Here is a 20,278-nt window from a genome sequence, read left to right on the forward strand (position 1 = left end):
ACTTGAGCGCAAAAATCTAGGCTGGCACTCCCAGTACTGAGAGAACACTGCACTATTGTTGGCTTTATTTCACATTGAATGTCACAAGTTTACAGTCAGTGCCAACTCTAAAATCTGACCTGCTAGAAGTGTCCTTTAAATGGTTTATACCTTCACTGATTCTAGCTGAGATTTTCTCACCAGCTATACCAGGCCTGCTCCCCCTGAGCTGGCATTTCTAGCGTAGCTTTTGCACAGGATCTCCAACTCGGGTAGGACATATTCCAGGTGATTTCATCAGATGACCTCCAACCACCCAGCTTCTGCGCTTCCATCATTGGTTGCCCAACAGGCCCACCCTTAACGCATCCCTTTCTACAGTCAATCGAAAAGCAAGCATGCCTGATTTGGATGATTGCTGACTGCTGGTTAAACAGCCCTCCTTCCCTTGTCTCTATTTACAATATTTTCATAATTAGAATACAAGAGTGTTCAAAGAAATGGGTAAAATACAAAATTTATTTAATACCTCGATCAGTGTCAACAGGTTTGCTTGTAGCAATATCCTGGAGACTAATCTTGAATTCCAGTTAACCACCAAGTCTTGCACAGTATAATAGCAGCTATTTTGATGTGTCGATCTATGGGCTGGCGATTAACTTTCCACCCAAAATTCCTGAGTTTTCTTTGATCTTATGCAATTATTTCAGTCAAGACGCCTTAAAATGTTCTTCCTCTGCCCTTCTCGTTCTCCAATCCTCTCTGGGCAGATAACTAATGGAGTTTTGGCAAGTTCTTGTTCTCAGAGTGAGAGCATCATTGAGGCAACATAACCAATTCCACACTTCCCAACCCTCAAAATGGGAACCATACTACCAAAGTTGTCCTTCCTCTTGCTATCACTGCACAAAGAAAGCTTCTAAACATATGCATAAAGCGTGTGTATATGAATGTGTGGACTAAATCTTGTCAAGCTGAGGCTCAATTAAGGGGTAGACTTCATTCAGTTCATTTTGTACCAGTGCAGACAAGGAAGGGGAAGACGCTGAACTGGTCTCAGGATGGGAGACTGTTGCAGGAACCACACGTCTGTTTGAGTCGCTTTTACAGGCTGGAGCACACAGCTGCTTGCTCGTCTCTGTACTGCACAGAAAGAAACATTGCAGCGCCACAGTATGCAGCCTCGGGTCATATTCTGAAGTGGCAACACACTACTATTTAATGCTTGGGGAGTTTGAAACCCTGAGTGGAGATGCCCCACCAGTCACGAATTGATCTGTGCACCCTTTGTAATGATGATGATGATGTATTAATTGGAATTGTTTGCAAATCTGATGCATCTGGTGCCTGAGGGAAACAGGAAAAACAATGGAATGAAATGCAAAACAAGTCCAAAATTCGTTTGGTGAAGTTTGACCATTCAGTTACCCTGGCATCATTTTTGCCGAAATCCCTGCTGAACAATTTGTTGCTACGTGCCCCTTCTCTTAGCCCACCATCCCCACCCATTCTTCCCTCACTTCCTTTTTACCTTTTTTAATTTCTATTTATTAAAAAAAATACAGCAGTTTATTTAAAGTTACTCCAACTGCTAGCAGTAAATGGCTGTAATCATTTGCAACTTGTATTCACATACTTGCTAATGATTCAAGTGTCAATGAAAATAATCCTGGTAAGCAAAGTGGAATAAAATATTGTTTTACCATATCTTGTGTGACTCCTCAATTATTTAAAAAAAAATCCGTTTCTGGTTGTCGGTATCACCGGCATTTGCTTGCTTTTAAGTTGCTTGCCAGGCAGCTTCAAGGGCAATTAAAAGTCAACAACATTGGCTTTTGGAGTTTTATTTATTCACAGGATGTGGGGCATCAGTGACGAGGCCAGCATTTATTGCTGATCCCTAACTGTCTTCGAGAAGTTGGTGGTGAGCCGCAGTGTTCACTATAAGAGTGACTTGTTAGGCCATTTCAAAGGGCAGTTAAGACTCAACCGCTTGCTGCAGGTCTGCAGTCACACATTGGCCAGACCAGGTAAGGATGGCAGATTTTATTTCCTAAAGGGCATTAGTGAACCAAATGGGTTTTTATGACAATCCAACATTTTCGTGATCAAATTCTTCCAATTGGCATACTGGGATTTGAACTTGGTTTGCCCTCACTTATTAGTCCAACCTCTGGTTTCCTAGTCTAATACATAACCATTATCCCCATTTTATGTTGGATTTTAATGTATTGTATAAGTATTGTACAGTCCTCTCTGAAGATGAATAGATGTTGAACAAGAAGCAGCCATATTTGGTGATGGTGGATGGAATTTCCCATTCCCGCCTGTGGCAGGAGTGGAAAATTCAGTGAGAGGCCAAGAATCCGACTTCCATCTGTGGGAAATCAGTTTGGAATTTTCCCTTCACCATGTTCATGATGGGCTGATGGCAGGTCGGGTTTCCGGTTCATAAGAACATAAGAAATAGGGGCAGGAGAAGGCCATTTGTCCCCTCAAACCTGCCCTGCCATTCTATAAGATCATGGCTGATCTGCCCCAGGCTTCATTCCTCTTTTGTGCCAGCTCCACAAAGCCCTCAGCTCCCCGATATTTTAAAAATCTATCTACCTCCTCTTTTATACACTTTGTGATTTAGCCTCCACAACTCTGAGGTAGAGAATTCCAGACGTTCATTACTCTCTGAGAGAAGAAATTCCTTGGCATCTCAGTTTAAATGAGTGTCCCCTTACTCTGTAACTATGTCGTCTTGTTCGCAATTCCCCCACTAGTGGAAACATATTCTCAATAACTACGCTGTCAAGCCCCCTCAGAATCTGTTGGAGTCATGCGGACTTGAAACGTTAACTGTGCTCCTCTCCACAGATGCTGCCAGACCTGCTGAGTTTTTCCAGGTATTTTTGTTTTTGTTTTGAATTTCCAGCATCCGCAGTTTTTTGCTTTTATCCCCTCAGAATCTTGTACGTTTCAAGAAGATCACCCCCTCATTCTTCTAAACTGTAATGAATAAAGGCCTAACCTGTTTAGCCGTTCTTGATAAGTCAAACCCTTCACCCCAGGAATCAGCCTAGTGAATCTCTTTTGAACTGCCTCCAATGCCAGTATACCCTTTCTTAAATATGGGGACTAACTGTACATGGGACTCCAGGTGCAGCCTCACCAACACCTTGTACAGTTGTAACAAAACTTCCCTATTTTTAAACTCCAACCTAGCAATACAGGCCAAAATTCCATTTGCCTTAATTACTTGCTTTACCTGCATGCTAACTTTTTGTGTTTCATGCACAAGAACACCCAGATCTCTCTGTGCTGCACTTTTTTGGAGTCGCTCTCTATATAAATCATAGTCTACTTTTGGATTTTTCCTACCAAAGTGTATGACCTCTCACTTTTCTACATTAAATTCGGCATCTGTCAAGTTTTTGCCTACTCACTCAACCTGTCTATACCCCCTTGCAGATTCTTCATGTCTTCATCACAACATACCCTCCCACCTATTTTCGTTTCATCAGCAAATTTGGATACATTACACTCTGCCCCCTCTTCCAAGTCATTGATTTAGATAGTAAATAATTGAGGCCCTAGGACTGATCTTTGTGGCACTCCACTAGTTACTTCCTTCCAACTTGAAAAAGACCAATTCATCCCAACTCTGTCTTCTGTGTGTTAACCAATCATCAATTTATGTTAATACATTGCCCCCAATACAGTGATCTCTTGTGCAATAACCTTTTATGTGGGACCTTATCAAATGCCTTCTGGAAATCCAAATACACTACATCTACCAGCTTCCCCGTTATCAATTCTGCTTGTTATATCCTCAAAGAACTCTAGCAAATTTGTCAAACGTGGTTTCCCTTTCACAAAACCACATTGACTCTGTTTGATTGTGTTAAGCTTTTCTAAATGTCCTGCTATTTCTTCCTTAATAATGGACTCTAGCATTTTCCCAAAGCAGATGTTAAGTTGATTGGCCTATAGTTTCCTGCTTTTTGCCTCTCTCTCTTGAACAGGAGCGCTACATTAGCGGTTTTCCAATCCACTGGGACCTTCCTGGAACCCAGTGAGTTCTGGAAGATTTCAACCAATGCCTCCACTATATCTGCAGACACTTCCTTTAAAACCATTGGATGCAGACCGTTGGGTCCTGGTGACTTGTCTGCCTTTAGTCCCATTAGTTTCTCAAATACTTTTGTCCCTCATGATAGAGACTGTTGCAAGATCTTTTCTCCCATTAGCCCCTTGCTTACCTGATATCTTTGGAATGTTTCTAGTGTCCGCCACTGTGAAGACCGATGCAAGGTATTGGTTTAAATTATGTGCCATTTCCCTGTTCCCTGTTATCAATTCTCCAGTCGCACCCTCCAAGGGTCCCACGCTAACTTTAGCTACTCTCTTGCATATCCATAGAAGCTCTTGCTGTTTGTTTTTATATTTCTTGCCAATTTACTTTCATAATTTTTTCCCTCTTTATTAGCTTTTTAGTCCACTGCAGGTTCCTAAAAAAAGATTCCCAATCCTCTGGCCTATCACTAGATTTTTGCCTCTTTGTGTGCCTTAGTTTTTGATTGGGTACTCTCCTTGACTGCCTTTGTTAACCACGGTGGCTCATCATTCTCATTGAGTCCTTTTTGACCAGGATAAATTTTTGCTGAGCATTATGAAATATCTGCTTAAATAGCTGTCACTGCTCATCCACTGACCTTCCCCTTAGTCTAGTTTCCCAGCCGGCTTTAAACAATTCTTCCTTCATCCAGTCCTATTCCAGGGAGGGACAAGGCCTTTGTGCTTAACTGGGATAAGGCACAGGGTGTGGTCATGGTCTTGCTGTTGGTGGCCATGGGCTTATTTGGCATAGTTCTGGGCTGCAGATGGGATGTTCGTAGTTCTGTGGAAGGTCATGAGGACTCGAAACATCAACTCTTCTCCGCCGATCCTGCCAGACCTGCTGAGTTTTTCCAGGTAATTCTGATTTTGTGATGGGATGGTCATGGTTAGGGGAGGCACCTGCAGACAGTAAATGGGGAAAAAGTAATAATGGGGAGATATTCAAAGTTCTCTTGGGGCAGGACAGTGAATACAACCTCAAAATGGTGAGGTCTGTATGGGGCATGGGGACATCTACAGTGATGGGTTCAAGGGGCAGGGCTGGAATGCCCACTACAATTACAATGGGATCCAGGATCACTGGGGGAGGCTAGAGAGTAACTGGAAGCATCTCTACCTGCTTATCGTGGGGTTCCAGGAAGATTGCTGAGACCTGAACACTGATAGGAGCAGGGTCAAAACAAAAATGGTTGCCCAGTTTGAAATTGAAACTGGAAAAGAATCTGCTCTGGAGGGGTCTGAGTCAATCTGAGAGGAGCCCACAGCTGGACTAAGGGACCCTTTCAGTGGGCCCCCTCAAGCTGCTTAGAGCCACAACACAAATAGATCCAGAACAGAGAGAAAAGAGGAAGACTTAGTTGAGAAGGTGCAATTGGAGCCATTGCCTTTCTTTGCGCTTCAAGAGACTGCAGGAGTCTTTGGCTTCACAATACAGCCGTTCCATTTGAGCTTTAGCAGAGAGGTATGTGGGAATGGAAAGTGCAGGAGCGTTAAGGAAGCACAGCTGCTGCATATCTGCTAGATCATCAATGAAAGCCTCGAATGTGCTTTCTGCAATTGACATGGATAACAGACCAAAGGGCATCTGGTCATTGCTGAAGTGCAAGTTAAGCTTAATCAGCATACCATATTATAGATTGTAGGAGTGCCTTTGGTAAGGTGGCACTTTTCATGAATGTATCCACGCCTCTTCCAACCTCTGTGGGATTGAGATGTCAAGTATGAGGCTTGGCATCATGGTCACCTAGACCTGTGAGTGTGTGCCTCAGTTGCAAGGCTGTATCAGAGAAATACTAGTGGTGCAGATGCAGGGCACAACATTGACTTTGTTTGCGAGTGGGAGATCTACTACATTTGCCCCATGTTCATAAATCTGTTGCATATAACACTCCACACAGAGGAGGAGGATTGAATAATGGAGCCTGCACTCAATGCTACCACCTTGGCAATAAACTGATTGAGGAGGAGGCGAAGGGCCCAGCACCACCAAGCCCAGCTTCGAGAAGAGGTCCATGGTACAAGGGAGCCCCAACAAAACCCAAAGGATAAGGAGGTTAGACTCATCCCATGGAGGTGACTTGCACAACTAAGGGTTTACTAGAGAAGACTTTCTTATAGATGAGCAATCGACAATGCCACTCATGTCTGTGCTTGTCAAGAGATGTAGTGGATCATATCTGCCACATTCTGCAGGAGGATGTAACACTCCATGGACTGGGAGGCCCCTGAAGGTCACTGCCATGCTCAATTTTTTTTGCCTACAAGTTATTCCAGGGATCTATGGGGACCAGTGGAGCATCTCTCAGCCCTCAGCACATAATGTATCAAGGAGGTGAGAGGTGCCCCCTATAGTAAGGCTCATTATTATGTGAAGTTCACTCTCGAAGCTAGCCAGGCTGCTAGACTTCTGGGGCTTGTAGATACCTCAGGCTTCCCTAGATTATACAGTACAATTGATTGCACGCATGTGGTTTTGAGAGCTCCATGGCAGCTGCCCCTGATGTTCATTAACAGGAAAGGGTTCCACTCCCTGAACGTTTGGCTGGTGTATGATCATCAGAAGCACATCATGTATGTTTGTGCCAGGTACCTTGGGAGTTCCCATGACTCATACATCCGGAGCCACTCCCAGGCACCTCATTTATTTGAAGGGCCTCAGCGGTTACAGGGCTGGCTCTGGGGATAAGGGGTACCTGCTCAAATCATGGTTCGTGACACCTGTCCGTCGTCCTCAGAGTGCCTCGGAGCAGGTATAATGTAGTGCATAGATCGAAATGATCCATCATCGAACAGACCATTGGCATTCTTGAGATGTGTTTCCGATGTTTGCACTGCTCAGGTAGGGCTCTGCATTACACTCCATAGAGGTTTTTCTATTTTTTTATTCATTCATGGGATGTGGGCGTCGCTGGCTGGGCCAACATTTATTGCCCATCCCTAGTTGCTCTTGAGAAAGTGGTAGTGAGCTGCCTTCTTGAACTGCTGCAGTCCATGTGGTGTAGGTACACCCTCAGTGCTGTTAGGAAGGAAGTTCCAGGATTTTAACCCAGTGACAGTGAAGGAACGGTGATATATTTCCAAGTCAGGATGGTGTGTGACTTGGAGGGGAACTTCGAGGTGGTGGTGTTCCCACCTGTCTGCTGCCCTTGTCCTTCTAGGTGGCAACGTTCATGGGTTTGGATGGTGCTGTCTAAGGAGCCTTGGTGAATCTCTGCAGTGCATCTTGTAGATGGTACACACTGCTACTGTGCGTCGGTGGTGGAGGGAATGAGTGTTTGTAGATGTGGTGCCAATCAAGCAGGCTGCTTTGTCTTGGATGGTGTCTAGCTTTTTCAGTCTTGTGGGAGCTGCACTCATCCAGGCAAATGGGGAATATTCCATCACACTCCTCACTTGTGCCTTGTAGATAGTGGACAGGCTTTGGGGAGTCAGGAGGTGAGTTACTCATCGCACGGTTCCTAGCCCCTGACCTGCTCTTGTAGCCACAGTATTTATATGGCTAGTTCAGTTTCTGGTCAATGGTAACCCCCAAGGATGTTGATAGTGGGGGATTCAGTGATGGTAATGCCATTGAACATCAAGGGATGATGGTTGGATTCTCTCATGTTGGAGATGGTCATTGCCTGACAGCTGTGTGGCACGAATGTTACTTGCCACTTGTCAGCCCAAGCCTAGATATCGTCCAGGTCTTGTTGCATTTGGACATGGACTGCTTCAGTGTCTGAGAAGTCGTGATTGGTGCTGAACATTGTGCAATCATCAGCGAACATCCCCACTTCTGACTTTATGATGGAAGGAAAGTCATTGATGAAGCAGCTGAAGATGGTTGGGCCGAAGACATTAACCTGAGGAGCTGAGATGACTGACCTAACAACCACAACCATCTTCCTTTGTGCTAAGTATGAACTCTAACCAGCGGAGAGTTTTCCCCTTGATTCCCATTGACTCGTGCTAGGGCTCCTTAATGCCACTCTCCGCCAAATGCTGCCTTGATGTCAAAAGCAGTCACTCTCACCTCACCTCGGGAGCTCAGCGCTTTTGTCAATGTTTGAATCAATACTGAGGTCAGGAGCTGAGTGACTCTGGCAGAACCCAAACTGGGCATCAGTGAGCAGGTTATTGCTAAGCAGGTGCCACTTCATAGCACTGTTGGTGACCCCTTCCATTACTTTACTGATGATGGAGAGTCGACTGATGGGATGGTAATTGGCCGGGGTGGATTTGTTCTGCTTTACGTGTATGCAGGACATACCTGGGCAATTTTCCACATAGCCAGGTAGATGCCAGTATTGTACCTCTCCTGGAACAGCTTGGCTAGGGGTGCGGCTAGATCTGGAGCACAGAATATTGTCAGGGCCCATAGACTTTGCAGTGTCCAGTGTTTGGAACAGTCTGCACCCCATTCTCCCGGACCCCAGTGTTTGGAACAATCTGCACCCCACTCCCCTGAGCCCTGATGTTTGGAACAGTCTGCACCTCACTCCCCTGGGCCCCGGTGTTTGGAACAGTCTGCACCCCCATTCCCCCGGGCCCTGGTTGGAGTTGCCAATGTGATGCTCCGGCAGCACTACACCCCTGCTCATCATCTAACTCGGACTCAGCATCTGTCTGATCTCCACCAGTCCTCTGAGTGCCAGAGACCTGGGCTGTCGCTGCCTCCGACTGCTGCGGAAATGTGTCAGTGAGGTGTTCCCCAGGATGTGACCCCAAGCCAAATCTAGATCCATGACCCACTGTGGTGTGTGTGTCTGTGATGTTGGAGGGTGCAGGTGAATGCAGTGATGGGTATTCTTCAAATGAATCCTCGTCATCCTCCCCTGAGGTGGGCTGGGTGGCTGGGTTTATGTTGACTCTGCTAGTCTGTCTGCACCTGCTGATGTCTGTAAGAGAGAGAAGATAAATTTAGTTCATGAACAGGCTGAACAGAACATTGCATGTCACTCACTAAGAATGTCAGGATGTGATCAGCTCATGGAGGGCTCACCCATACTGGCTTGCTGGAGAGTCCGATCTAGCCTTCCCTACAGGAGCAATCTCTGTCCTCTCCTGCCAACTCGGCAGCATCCTCCTCAAATTTGGAGAGCTCCTGTATGTCGGCCATCCCTCCTCCGTTTTGGGATCTCTCCCTCTTGTGGGGCAAGCTTGAGCTGCATGGAGACCAATGGATGGGACGGAGGAGAGGTTGGGAAGCCTGCATACCTGCTGCGTGTGCCGAGCACCCCTCAGTAAAGGTGAGGATGGAGTTTGCGCAGCATGGTAGATGAGATGCTGGTGATGTTAAAGTGTTCAAGTCTCCCTCCGTGCTGAGGTCTCCCCTGCTAATATTGTGTGAGATACCTGAGCAGTGTAACCCTTTGAGTGCATGATCCCATTATGAGTGGGAGAGATTGGAGTGAGCTGAAGGTTGACTTACCCTCGTGGAGTGGATGAGATCATTCATCCTCTTCCTGCACTCGATTGCCTTTTTTGGGTAGGTGCCCGACAGCCAGACCTCCCTGGCAACCGCCTCCCAGGCCGGCAAGGTGAGGCTGGTGGGCTTCCTAGAGCCATCCCTAGGTAGAGAACATCCCGATGCTGATGGACTCCACGGGTTGAGAGCCTCAAGGAATCCATGCTGGACCTTGGGGCAGCTTTTTTCTTTGGTGCAGCCATATCAAGACATTCCCTCCGCACAGCTGGGCTGGAGAGGGTCAATGTGTGTGTTCGGGTGGCACTTAAATATAGCAGCTGGACCTTTGACCCCCATCTGTTAACAGCGGGGCAGACAACGTGATTCGGACAGTACTCGCCCATGCATAATTAATATGCCCGATTTCACACTTGGAAGCGCAAGTTCCTGCCATGCCAACCAGCGGGAAACGAGGCCATGAAACCCAGCCGCCACCACACTTAGTCTCCTCAATGGAAAATTCCGCCTGCTGTTACCGTTAAGCCTATTTGCAACATTTATTATGTGAGTGACCAGTTTCTATGAGCAAACTGCGATTCTTTATGACCTGTACCTAGTTGTTGCACTGACTTGGCATTGTAGAGTTCTGGCAATCAAATGAATTGTATTTTTATGCAGAATACGTTGTCAGAGAATATCAGAAACCTCCACAGGTACTAGCTCTACAACTAAGAGCAATTTACTTGTAACCCTGTCTCACTATATCTCTTATATTTGTTGCTTATTTATTCAATCCTCCTTTTAAGTGATTGTATAGTATTCCCTCCTCCTCCCATAGCCACTTGGAGGAATGCATTGTGTGTGCCAAGAACTCTGTGGGTGAAAAAGAAGCATCTTCAAACTCCCCACTTTGATTCTATACTGATATCTTGTGTCTGTGCCCTCTTCTTGCTGCTTTGCTAAATAAGCATGCAAGCAACCTTTTGAAATCTTTCATCATTTTGAAAACCTCTTGAGCTCTCTTCCAGTAAAAAAAAATAACTTCAATTTCTTTACTACAAACAAAGAACAGCCAGGACAGGCAGCATCTTGTGGTAACGTATTAAGTTGACGGCCTTTCAATTTCTTTAGCCGGTCTAAGCAACTACAATATTTCGCTCTGGAACCATTTTAGTGAATCCTTATCCTTCCTTTCCATAGCTTTATGTCACTACCACAGTGGAATATCCAGTCTGCAACCAATCTCTTTAAATTTAACATTGTCTTTTTATTTTTAGTGCCCATGCATATAAAGGCCACTATCCTATCTTCATTCTTTATGGCCTTTTCCACTTGCACACTCTCTTTTAATGATTCATGGAACCTCATCATGAACCCTTTCATTATTTGTTACCTCTGTCCATTAGCAGATGGACACATTCTAATGCTGGACCACAAAAATTACCTATTTCCAATCGGATGGTTTCTAAAAGCAAAGGTTTAGACAAAATACTGTAACAAACTTGCATTGATTTAGTGCTCCTCACGTGTAAGAAGGTATTTCAGCATTTTCCAATATGGAGGAAAGCGGAATACGATGGACATAGAGAACGGGAAAAGAGAGGACCCTCGGATCGACCAACAGAGGCACGGTGAAAGAAGGGTTTTGAGACGGTCTGAAGCTAGGAGTGGGTTGACCAAGCAGAGAGACCTGTACAGAGAATTCCAGCATGGTGGCTGCCAGCGATAGGGCTGAGGTTTCCAGCTCTGGTGTATTCGGGGAGATTTTATCAGATGACCTCCCATTTCCAACTTGCCCACTCCCGTTATTGCTCATCCAACACATCCATCCTTGACAAAAACAGAATTACCTGGAAAAACTCAGCAAGTCTGGCAGCATTGGCGGAGAAGAAAAGAGTTGACGTTTCGAGTCCTCATGACCCTTCAACAGAACTGAGTGAATCTTAGGAAAGGTATGAAATATAAGCTGGTTTAAGGTGGGGGGGGGAGAGAAGTTGGGGGGTGGTGTGGTTGTAGGGACAAGCAAGCAGTTCTAGGAGCAGATAATCAAAAGATGTCACAGACAAAAGAACACAGAGGTGTTGAAGTTGGTGATATTATCTAAACGAATGTGCTAATTAAGAATGGATGGTAGGGCACTCAAGGCACAGCTCTAGTGGGGGTGAGGTGGAAAGGCTAGCAGGGCATAAAAGATTTAAAAATAATGGAAATAGGTAGGAAAAGAAAAATCTATATAAATTATTGGAAAAAACAAAAGGAAGGGGGAAGAAACAGAAAGGGGGTGGGGATGGAGGAGGGAGTTCAAGATCTAAAGTTGTTGAATTCAATATTCAGTCCGGAAGGCTGTAAAGTGCCTAGTCGGAAGATCCTTGCACTGCCCCATCTTGCATCACTGATTGAAAATCAGTCAAACTACCATCTGATTGATCCATGACTGGAAAAAGGTACTTCTGACAACTTCCAACATGTTTACAGCAACTAAACGAAACAAAAGAAAAAGGGAAACAGAGAACACTTCCTTAAATACGCCTACAATTATTCTTCCTGATTGTTTGCGACAGTTCTCTGCAGATGAACTTTTAATTCCTGGAAGCTCCAGGGCATTCTTGGAGGGTTGGCAGCCACGGCTGTGGCACAGTCATTGTACAGTGATATAGAATCACGGAATTTTATAGTGAATTTTTACAGTCCATTTGATCAATTGTGTCTGCACAGGCTCTCCAAATAAGCAAGTCTCTTAGTGCCATTCTCCTGCCTTCTCCCCATAACCCTGCACATTGTTCCTTTCAAATAACAGCCTATTTCCCTCTTGAATGCTTTGATTGAATCTGCCTCCGCCACACCCTCAGGCAGCGCTTTCCAGATCCGAACCATCACTGAGTGAAGACGTTTTTTCTCATATTGCCTTTGCTTCTTTTACAAATTATTTTAAACCCATGCCATCTTGTTCTTGATCCTTTCATGAATTGGAACAGTTTCTCCCTGTCTACTCGGTCCCAACCCCTCATGATTTCGAATGCCTCCATCAAATCTCTTCTCGAGCTTTTCCAAGGAAAACTGTCCTAACTTCTCCAATCTATCAACATAACAAAAGTTCCTTATCCCTGGAACCATTCTTGTGAATCTTTTCTGCACTTTCTTCAATGCCTATACATCCTTCCTAGAGTGCGGCACCCAGAACTGGACGGAATACTCCAGCTGAGGCCAGACTCGTGTCTTATGCAAGCTCGACATAACTTCCTTGCACTTGTACTCCATGCCCCTATTAATAAAGCCTTGGATACTGTATGCTTTTTTAACCGCTCTTTCAACCTGTTCTGCCATCTTCAATGACTTATGCACAATTACACCCAGGTCCCTCTACTCCTGCACCCCCTTTAGAATTTTACCCTTTATTTTATGTTGCCTCTTCATGCTCTTCCTACCAAAATGAATCACTTCACATTTCTCTGCATTGAACTTGATCTGCTACCTGTCTGCCCATTCCACCATTTCGTCTATGTCCTTTTGAAGTTCTGCATTATCTTCCTCACAGTTTACAATATTTCCAAGTTTCTTATCATCCGTATATTTTGAAATTGTGCCTTGTACACCAAGGTCTAGGTCATTAATATATGTCAGAAAGATCAAGGGTCCCAACACTGACCCCTGGGGAAGTCCTCCACCTGAAAACATCCATTAACCACTACTTGCTGTTTCTTGCCATGAGCTCTAACTTTGCTCACAAGCCTCTTGTGTGGCATTGTATCAAATGCCTTTTTGAAGTCTGTATACATCATGTCAACAGCATTGCCCTCATCAACCCTCTCTGTTACCTTTTCAAAAACTCCAGCAAGTTAGTTAAACATGATTTTCCTTTAAGAAATCCATGCTGGCTTTCCTTAATTAACTTGCATTTGTCCACCTGACTATTAATTTTGTCCCTAATTATTGTTTCCAGAGGGTTCCCCAACCTAAAGTTAAACTGACTGACCTGTAGTTGCTGGGCTTGTCGTTACACCTTTTTTGAGCATTGCGAGTTTATTAGCCAATTATGGCTGCAATTCTCACTGAATTCCCTCAGAACCCTTGGATGCATCCCATCTGGTTCTGATGCCTGTTGTGACATGGCAGATGATGTGCCAGGTGGATCAAATCCACGAGGGAAACTTGATCACGTGGCCACAACTATTTTGCAACTTGTGTTTTATTTTGAGATGCATGCCCTGAATTCAGAAGTAATAAGACACCACAACTTTAGAGCTTTTTAGGAAACTAAATTAAACATTTATTAACAAAAGAAAAGATTTAAAGCACATAAATAGGTCTATAAATTGCTACAATAATAACTCCTAAAACCCCTGATTAATCTGGCTTCCAGTTACACCTCTGATAAGGCAACAGTAAAAACAAATAGATTTAAACAGACCCAGGCAAAGCAACATAAATGCCCTGGATTGGAGAATTCAAAGTGAGTTTTCTCAGCTTCGGTTCCTGTCGACAGCAACTTGATGCACAGAGGCTGGAGGCTTTTCACACTTGTTAGATCTTAGAATTCCTTTTCCTCTGACTCATAGCCTCATCTCCTTTATAAATGTTTCTCCCTTTTTAATACAAACTCCATTTCTCCGATATGTCTTTGGAACTTTACCTTTCTCATAATATAAATCTTTTTGTAGTGTCCATATTATCAGTCACCTTTGGGAAATCACCATAAACCTTTACACAGCCTCTGGGAATGTTTGGCTATGGGTAGCTCACTTGCGCTCCACGATCGGTGTCATATCGTAGAGATGCAGCCATGAAACTTTAGAAGCATCTGATGCTTTGTCCACTTTCAGCACCTCAGCCCTTCAGGAGCTGGTGCACAGCATCACTGAGATAAAAACAAAAATCTGTGGATGCTGGAAATCCAAAACAGAACAACTTCAGCAGAAGGGTCATGAGGACTCGAAACGTCAACTGTGCTCTTCTCCGCCGATGCTGCCAGACCTGCTGAGTTTTTCCAGGTATTTCTGTTTCTGTTTTTGCACAGCATCACTGGTCGCAGATGCTGGTGTGATGGGGGGACAGCCCAACCTTAAAGGTGCTGAGAGCACACAGAGAATGAGAGAATTCTGTGGTGCCTGCCCACTACATTCAAGGAGCAATGACCAGCACTGCCGAGGCGCAGGCATGAGTAATGTGTCCAGGGAGTGTGAGGCTGGACCATCACTGTGGTCTGAAGGCCACACAGGGAAGAGGCCCTGGACTGAGACATCCGCCTTTATCTTATGCAGAAAGGTTTCACGTCTGAGCGACAAGAACATTGCTCATCAGAACAAGGAGCCATAGGCAAGGAGACATTCTTGGGAGTTTAATGACAATGACGAACAGTATGTACAAGTGATTAACACCCGTTGTTAGTCTGTGCAACTGATTCTCCCTAACTGTCCTAACCCTGCCGCTACGTCTTGTTGCTCCCTGGACATCCATAGTGGAGATGGAGGCAGCCTACTGACTATGACGCCCCGTCTGTGATGACCTTAGTGGGTGCCATCTGGAGGGCCAAGACTTGGAGGGCCCCAGCCTGCTTTCGGGATCCTGCTGTGTGACAGTGGCACCCTCCTCGGCCTGTGGATCTAAAGCTGCTGAGGTCACAGGAAGGGGGGGAGTTGGATGGGCCGGACACACTTGGAGTCACCTGGATGGGTGGGCCCGGAGTGTGCACCTGCAGATCCTCTTCCCTAGGGAAGGCTGACTCCATGAGGAGCAGAGGTAGCTGGAGTGAGATCGAGTTTCCCGGCACCCCTATCACGTACACACTGTTGGATGCCAACTATGACATCCGCGATGGGGTTGAGCCCGTGCAGCGTTGCAGGAGTGAAATCCTGGATCAAGGTCTCCATGGCGACCGCCATCCTACCAGTGTTGACCTCGGTGCGTTGGCATGCTGGCACCATCACCTCAGTCTGAAGGCTGATGGATTCCTCCATCATGCCTTGCAATCTGAGGAGTGCAGCGGACATCCCTTCCCAATGTTCCTGAGTTTGACTTTGCAGCTCCAGCAACTGTGACTTGGCCGAGTCCAGAGGCTCCTCATCTGACTCGGACTCAGCAAGTTTCTGGCCTCCAGCAGCCCTCCGAGTGCCGGGGACCTGGGAAGTCCCTGCCTCCAAAACAAAAACAGAAAATGCTGGAAAAACTCAGCAGGTCTGACAGCATCTGTGGAGAGAGAAAACAAAGTTAACATTTTGAGTCCATATGACCCTTCTTCAGAGCAGACAAGTCCCTGTCTCCAAAACAAAAATACCTGAAAAAACTCAACAGGTCTGGCAGCATCTGCGGACAGGAACACAGTTAACGTTTCGAGTCTGTATGACTCTTCAACAGAACTGGCCAGCTGGATGGCTCTGTTTTCAAAGTCCGTGAGGACCTTGATTTCAGACATTCCACCACCGGTCTGGGACCTCTCTCTCTTGTTGTGTGCCAGCTTGTCCTGCATGGATAGGAATGGAGAAAGAGTAAACAGGATGCCTGCCAGGCCAGATGACAAGAATGCCTGGCCTGTGTAGGTGGTGAGTGGTCCCATGGACAGGATGAGGACAATGACTATGAGCGTGAGAGAGTGACTGGTGATGTCCCTTGAACTGGCAGTGAGCGAGGGCCCTGTGATGGGTTTGTGAGTGTGTGCGTTGGGAGTGATGGAAAGAGTGGCGAAACGGAGGAGATCATTCATTCTCTTGCGGCACTGGGTGGCTGTCCTCCTCTGAAGAGTGCTGCCGCTGACCACTGCCGCCACCGCTTCCCAAGCCGGATTGGTCACTTTGCTGCCCGCCCTGCGGCCAGAGCGGGGGTGCAGGGCATCCCAGCGGGCATCCAAAAGTTGCTTGAGAGACTCGTCATTAAACTGGGGCGGGGGGGGCTGCAGTCTTCAGTTTCAGGGCCATGCCTTCTGTGCAGCAGTGGTGAGCGTAGCAAGTGGTTGGACTTTAAGCATTGTGCCCGGCGTGATGCTGTGGCGGGGGTAATGGCAGGCAGGCGAATGAGAGCCCACCCACCATGGAAACGGCGGGTTTCCTGGAAGGGCATAAATAATGAAGCGGGTTTGGGATGATACAGTGTGAAAACCCACCATTGCGGCCGGCGGGTTAGGGTTTTACCTGCCCGCTACTGCACTTAGTGCAAATCTCCCCAACCAGCAGAACTGGCTTCTCCCTATCTACCCTATCTGTTCCACTTGATATAAATTGTTGACCAACTCACCGCTAAACCTTCTGAATTCCTGGGAATACAACCCTAGTTTGTATCATTTCTTCTTGCAATTTAACCCTTGGAGTCCAGAAGTCATTCTGGCGTATCTATGCTCCTCATCTCTCTCCAAAGCCGATATACCTTTCCTACAACGTGGTGCCCAGAACTAAACACACTGCACGGGCTTGGTCTATCCAGGGATTTCTTTGGTTGAGGTATAACTTCTACCTTAAGTCTTGCTGAAAAAAAGAAACACAACTAAGCTTTTTGTCTTCCACTCAATAGGACTTTCGCAAGAATACCAAGATAAGGGGAAAAAGCAACAACTTATACTGTATTTGAGGAGAATGCTGATTGGTTGGCAACTGGTGTTGCCATGGAGAATGCACCAGTGATGATGACTGACAGTTAACTGCCAAGCATTGTTTGAAATTTAAATCCAACAGCTTGATCCTGATTGGAACAGAAATAGGTCATTGCGCCCCTTAATCCTGTTCCTCCAGTCAATGAGATCAATGCTGATCTGTGACCTAATTCCTTTTACCTTCTTCTATTCCCCTAGGTATAAAGACCAGCACTCAATTAGCCTTTTCTTTGATTATTTTCAAAATAATCTAATTCAAGATTCCTTTTAGCAACCAGCATACAGAACCTATGCAATGGACCAAAGAATCAAACAATTAGCTATTTGTGGGACACCAGCATCAAAAAGCACACCAACTGTAAATTATATTGCAGTCTGACCTCCGATATCAAACTTTTTATAATACATCATTACTTGTGGCATGATTTCACAGTATCGTAGTATCTTCACAGTGCAGAAGGAGGCCATTTGGCCCATTGAATCTGCACTGGCTCTCTGAAAGAGCATTCCACCAAATCCCACTCCCCTGCCTTATCCCTGTAACATTGCATATTCTCTCTTTTCAGGTAGCAATCCAATTTCCTTTGAATACCTCAATCGAATCTGCCTCCACCACCCTTTCAGGAGTTTGTTCCAAACTCCAACCAATCTTTGGGTGAAGGAAGTTTCCCTCACATCACATTTACTCCTTTTGCCAATTATTTTGAATCTGTGCCCTCTAGTTCTTGATGTTCTCTTGAACAGTTTCTCACTATTTACCCTGTCCATACCCCTCAGGATTTTGAATACCTGTGTAAAGTCTCCTCTCAGCCTTCTTTACTCCAAGAAAAGAGTCCCAACATCTTCAATCTATTATCATAGCTACAGTTCTTTATCCCTAGAGTCATGCTTGTGAAACTCCTCTGTACTCTCTCCAATGCTTTCATATTCTTCCTCAAGTATGGCACCCAGAACTGAACGCAGCGCTCCAGATGAGGCTTAGCTAGTGCCTTATACAAGTTCAACATGACCTCCTTACTCTTGTATTCAATGCCCCTATTACTAAAGCCTAAGATACCATACGCTTTATTAACTGCTCTCTTAACATGCCCTGCCATCTTCAATGACCTATGTATGTATACACTGAGGCCTCTCTGTTCCTGCACCTCCTTTAGAGGCTCTCCCTTTATTTTGCCATCTCACAATATCTTTCCAGCCAAAATGAATCAGCTCACATTTCTCTGCATTGAACTTCATCTGCCACTTGTCTGCCCAATTCGCCAACATGTCTATGTCCTTTTGAAGTTCAATTCTATCCCCATCACAGTATCATATCATCTGCAAATTTTGAAATCATGCCCTGCACGCTACATATATCAGGAAGAGCAAGGGCCCCAACACTGACTCCCTGAGGAACTCCACTACAAACCTTCCTCCAATCTGTAAAACAACCATTTATCACTTTACTTGGAACTTCAAGATAGAACTTCCTCCCCCACATCTACCTGATTACCAAGACTGCTTTCTTTTACCTTTGCATCATTGTCTACATACAGTCCAACCTTTCTTCAACAGCTGCTGAGACCCTAATCCTTGCCTTCAACACTTCAGTGCAACTTCCCAAACAGTCTCTTCGCTGTAGTCCCCAACTCAGTTTCCCAACCTGCACTGCATCGATAAAGGTACAATCTACTCACAAAGCACTTCACAGCCAATTAATTACTTTTGAAGTGTTGTCAACGTTTGAAGTGCTGCAGCCAATCTGCAAACAGCAGCCCCCCCCCCCACAATGAGCCCACTTGATTGGCACTCCATCCACCACCTTCAACATCCACTCCCTCAACCACTGACGCACAGTGGCAGCAGTGTGTACCATCTACAAGATGTACTGCAGCAACTCACCAAGGCTCTGCAACAGCACCCTCCAATCCCGTGACCTCTGCCATCTAGAAGTGCAAGGGCAGCAGACCACCACCTGCAAGCTCCCCTCCAAGCCACACACCATCTTGACTTGGAACTATATCACTGCTCCTTCAGTGTTGCTGAAATCCTGGAACTCCCTAACGCCCTCCAAGTAGAATACTGGTGGCAAGGGAACTTGGAGATGATGGGGTTCCCAAAATGTTGCTGCCTTTGTCCTCCTGTGTGGTAGAACTCACAGGGAAAGGAGGTGAGCTTGACAAATTGGTGTAGTGAATCAAATAAATCATAAGAACATAGTAATCCCTAGATGCAAAAAAACCACGGTTCATTTAGCTCGCTTATACAATCCTGATGTCACAACAATAATAGAGTTGGATAATTGTGGCAAAGAGTCACCTTCCCAGGCAATTCGACACTTACCACATGGCATGTCTCAAAGTACTCTTACGCCATTTCCCAGAATATTATTTACTGAAATAAATATAATTTGCATTTGAACAAGTCAATATTCCCTGCTTCTACTGTCTGCCTTGGAGCCTGTTCTATAGATTGACCACTCGATTGTTAGGGACCGGAGGGGGATTAATTTAAACAGCGCTGATTTCTCCTCTCACTGTCCGTCCATAAACAAAGATGTTTTTGGTTTCTGATTTCCCCCTTTTATAAATGGTGGTGTGTTGCCCCCAACCCTTCAGTTTGGACTGAACCAATGCTCCATTAATAATCCCACAGCAAAGTCAAGATAAGGTAAAATAAGAGGGTTGATTTATTTTACAAATAAACAAAACACGGGAAGGGGTTTCGCAACATCCGTCCCTTTTTGCACTTGTATAATAAAATACGGATAAGGAAAAGAAAAGGGTTCAGGACAAAGGCCACGATAACAGTAAGAGTTATGGTTTCATGTGAGTCCAGAGTCTAGAATCAAAAGTCCAGTGGCACTTTCCTTTAAGGATAGCAGGCTGAAACTGTTGCAGGATGATTTATTTTTTCCGGAAGTGAGGGCCTTCACGATGGGGGAAGGCACGTAGAGATAAATTAGTCGTGAAGGCACAGATACAGTAGTTCACAATGTAGTTGAGGGCCAGTCACTTCATCTGGATAGAGCACTTTCTGTTGCTACCTGTTAGACGATAAAATGGTAAATTACCTGGGTTCAGTTCCATATGGCAATGTTACAGGTTCTAGCAGATTAGGAGAGGTCATGTGCCATATCTCCCATTTCCTCTCCTGGGTCTTGGTCAAAGGATGTATTTTCCCAGGTTTGGAATCTTGGGATGGTTAATTAAGGAGTCCTCTTGATATTCTGCATGATGGTGGGTGAG

Source organism: Carcharodon carcharias, chromosome 11 (genome assembly GCF_017639515.1).
Source record: "Carcharodon carcharias isolate sCarCar2 chromosome 11, sCarCar2.pri, whole genome shotgun sequence".
Taxonomy (NCBI): domain Eukaryota; kingdom Metazoa; phylum Chordata; class Chondrichthyes; order Lamniformes; family Lamnidae; genus Carcharodon; species Carcharodon carcharias.